We start from the raw sequence: 4,451 nt of genomic DNA on the forward strand, positions 1-4,451 counted from the left end.
AGTTGGGTGTAATTCTCCAAGTCCAAGTTTCACGAATACAGAGTAAGGCAAAAGATTTACACTAGCTCCTAAATCCAATAAAGCATTCTCAATTGTGTAGTTCCCTATACTACATGAGATAGTGGGGGAGCCTGGGTCTTTGCATTTTAAAGGAATTTTATGTTGGAGTATAGAACTAACGTTTTCTGTTAAAAATGCCTTCTTTTGAACATGCATGTTTCTCTTTTTAGTACAAAGGTCTTTAAGAAACTTGGCATAAGATGGAACTTGTTTAATAGCATCAAGCAAAGGGATGTTAATACTTACCTGTTTGAAGATTTTGAGAATCTCACCTGTGGATTTTCCCTTTTTTCCTTTCGCTAACCTCTGAGGAAATGGAGCTTTCAGAACGTATTCTCGTGGGTTGGTTTCTTCTTTCTCCTCCGGTGATGATTCCTCAACATTAACAGGTACAATTTGATTTTCTTTTGTCACCGGCATCTCCACTTTGTTGTCAGCTTCTTTTCCTTTTCGCAAGGTCATTACTGCTTTGGCTTCTCCATGCTGCTATGGTGAACTGGTACTTGCTTCATGCACTCCTTTAGGGTTAGGCATTGGTTGACTTGGAAACTTACCTTTCTCAACGGTCATTGCCAAGGTCTGAACTGAAGAAGCAAGTTGTCTCATCATCTTCTCAAGGCTTGAAACTGATTGGGCTTGTGAGTTGAAACCCGCTCTCAATTCATTTCGTAGTCTATCAATGGTGTGGTTCTGTTGCTCAATCGTAGAGTGAGTAACATTCCTGAAATTTTAGAATGCATCCTCCCATGGTCTGGGTTGAAAGTGGTTCTGGTTCTGATTGTATGGTCTGAATGGTGGCTGAGAGGCTTGAGGATTTTGAGGAATTTGTTACATTGGTGGAGCTGGAGCTGCTAGTCCATTCTGTTGGAGTCCTTGAGACCATGAAAAATTGGGGTGGTCTCTCCATCCAGGGTTATATGTGTTGGAGTATAGGTTGTAATTAGATGATTTTCTCATTACACCTATGGCATTGGCTTGATCTGAGTATGAGTCATGGTCATGTGGCTCTGTTGATTTAGCAGTCGATAACGATGCTATTTGTCGAGAGAGACCTTCAATTATCGCTTTGACTTCTTTAATTTCTGAACTTGACTCGCCAATGTGAACCTCATTTACTCCCTTAATTCTTCTAGTATTCCTGAGTGATCGACTCCGTTGTTGGGAATTATCCGCTTGTCGCTGGAAGAATTCCCAAATTTCTGATGCACTTTTTGACATTAGCTCTCCTCCACTTGTTGCCATTAGCCATTCTTGCACATTCGGTAGTAATCCCTCCAAAAAGTATTGGCATTGGTGTCATTTCTCATACCCATGATGTGGACACTTCAAGAGTAGTCCATTGAATCTCTCCCATGTTTCAAAAAATTGCTCGTCCTCTCTCTGGGTAAACTCCGAGATTTCCCTGCGAATAGCATTGGTTTTATGCACTGGGAAATATTTATTCAAAAATTTTGTAACCATTTGTTCCCATGATGAAATGCTATTGGCAGGCAATGTATTTAACCATGAACGAGCTCTATCCTTTAAAGAAAATGGGAATAATCTGAGTTTAACATCATCATCTGAAAAATTTTCGTATTTAAAAGTTTGACAAATAGCATGAAAATCATTCAGATGATTATATAGATCCTCATTTTCTAGGCCATAAAATGTGGGGAGACAATTTAGCACATTAGGTTTTAATTCAAAGCTCCTAGCAGCTACATTTGGGTATCTTATACATGATGTGCTCAAATTTGCTAAAGGACTGAAATAATCTTTAAATGGCCTCTCCTGTGGTTGCAAATCCATTTTATTTTTTACTTGTTTGTGTGTGCGAAGTGTTTTCTCAAGTTCAAGGTCTATAGGTTCAAGATTGGGTAATAATGACCTTCGACCATGCATGCAAAACAAATAAAATAAAAAATAAAGATGGGAACAAAATAAATAAAAATAAAGAAGAGGGAGAAATTACGATACTAACCTTATTGCGCTATTACAACCTTTCTATAAAAATACACAAAAACAAATACGTGAAATAAATTAACTAAAAATAAATTAATAAGATAAACAAAAAAAATTTCAAAGAAAAATAAATTGAAAATTAAATTACAGAATTTTAAAGAAGAGAAAAAGAAAAGAAATACTAACCTTTAAATGTAGATTCACTTTTTTTTCAATAATAAAAAAAATACAAGAAAACAAATAAAAGAAATTATTTACAAAAATTAATTCTATGAATTAAAATTACTTACCTCCCCGGCAACGGCGCCAAAAACTTGTTGTGCAAATTTTAATGTACTCGCAAGTGCACGAATCTATTGTAGTATAGATCAACGGTGACGAGTGTCAATCCCACGAGGAGGTGGATTTTAATTGTGTAGAATTAATTTTGTGAATGGGTGATTAGATTTATGGTGGAAATGATTTGGAATATGCTAAAACTTAAATTAAAATGGCGAGAATAAATTCTAAAATTGGTATTGAAAAAGAGAATTCTAATGAAATGACATACTTGGATATCTGGATCCGTATCAACATGCATCATGGGCTAAATAATCCGTATTAATGCCAATTAAATCATGAGGGGGGAATCCACACCTCATGAACCACGCTCTAATCAATATGGTGCTAAGGGCTTACCGTGCCAAATAATAATAACCTTGTACTAGAGGGCCGGTGAAACCAAGGCGGTACTAGACAATATTAGTATTATTTGTCGACGAGAAGTTAAAACATCCACAAAACCTAGAGGGGAAGAGAAAATAAATTTACCAAATTAAGCCCATGACACATGTTGAGACTTCACCTTCAACCCAAGCTTGAAAGAAAATTAGCCACTCATAATTGAACTGGGGGCAAAATGGGAATTTATTAAAATACGAAGAAAATACAAGATGGAGAGGGAATTACAGAAAACAGAGTCTAAAAATGGATTCAGAGATATCAAATTAGGGGGGAGAGGCCCCCTTTTTATGGATACATGGAGTAAATCATGATCATCCGATTAAAAACAGTTTGGACGCTCAGGATTGCGCCACGTCATCAGTCAACAGTCCACGGTTTGACCACGCGGATGAACAGTAACACAGTTTGACCCGACTTTGAACAGTAACGCGGTTTGACCCGGATGAACAGTAACGCGGTTTGGTTGAAAATAATCCTGTGTGGTGCATGCACCGTACGTGAGATTTTTCGTCCACTGATATGCTGCCACGTCACCATCAACAGTACATAAGAATTTTAGTCCAACAGGATCATGACACCTCATCAGTCAATGCCACATCATCGGTCAATGCTACGTCATCGATCTATCTATATGAACAGTGTCGTGAACAGTAACGTATACAGTACCGTATACGTGAATAGTACCGTACATGTGAATAATGTCATTTTTTCTTTTTTGCTCCTCCTAAGGTTTTCGACCGTCCTGAGTTCAAAAGTGATGTCCGTTTTGCCGTCTGATCTCTCCTTTATTGTGAAATGACTATAATGCCCCTAAAATACATAAATTACTTAATTAAAATAAAACACACTTAATTAAATCACAAGAATGTTAAATACATAAAAGTAAGGGTTGTTAGTAAGACTTGAAATGTAAAATGACGATTTTCTCCTTTATAAATATGCATTTTCTAACACTCAACAATAGCCTGAACACCTATCTAAGAAGCAGTAATATTGTTTTCCAGCAAGTCTGTCCAACATCTGATCTATGAATGAAAGTGGGAAATAGTCTTTCCTTGTGGCTTTGTTGAGCTTCCTGTAATCCATATGCACTCTCCATCCAGTCATTGTCCTTGTAGGAATAAATTCATTATTCTCATTAGCCATTACTGTTATCCCTCCTTTCTTTGGAACACATTGAACTGGGCTTACCCATGAACTGTCTGATATTGGGTATATGACTCCAGCATCTAACCATTTGATGATTTCCTTCTTCACCACTTCTTTCATAATAGGATTCAGCCTTCTCTGGTGCTCCACCGAATTGCTGGAACAATTCTCTAACAGGATTTTATGCATACATATGGATGGGCTTATCCCTTTTATATCTGCCATGGTCCATCCAATTGCTCTTTTGTATTTTCCCAGCAAATTTACTAGACTCTGTTCTTGACCTGCATCCAAAGTAGAAGAAATGATTATAAGGAGTGTGTTGTTTTGACCAAGATAAGCATACTTTAAATGTAAAGGTAACAGTTTTAATTCAAAACTAGGAGGAAATTCAATAGATGGTAAAGTTATTTTTACTTCCTTGTCTGAAAGATTCAGGTGTTCAATAAACCTGTTGTGCCTATCAGATTGCTGTTTGTCCATCCACTCTATTTGGATTGCTGCAACATCTTCCTCTTCAACATCCTCAAAGGTGGTGACTTTATCAAGTACATTACTGCAGCATCTGTCCATTC

The 4,451-nt window shown here is 37.0% G+C and overlaps 1 non-coding gene across 1 annotated transcript; it reads left to right on the forward strand.

Annotated features, from left to right (window-relative positions):
- The first annotated feature begins 1,366 nt into the window (after positions 1–1,366).
- Positions 1,367–1,470, forward strand: LOC127901626 (small nucleolar RNA R71). Its single transcript, XR_008053870.1, has one exon. It is a non-coding gene; the product is annotated as a small nucleolar RNA R71 (small nucleolar RNA).
- The last annotated feature ends 2,981 nt before the right edge of the window (positions 1,471–4,451 follow it).

The sequence above is a fragment of the Citrus sinensis genome, chromosome 3 (assembly GCF_022201045.2).
Source record: "Citrus sinensis cultivar Valencia sweet orange chromosome 3, DVS_A1.0, whole genome shotgun sequence".
Taxonomy (NCBI): domain Eukaryota; kingdom Viridiplantae; phylum Streptophyta; class Magnoliopsida; order Sapindales; family Rutaceae; genus Citrus; species Citrus sinensis.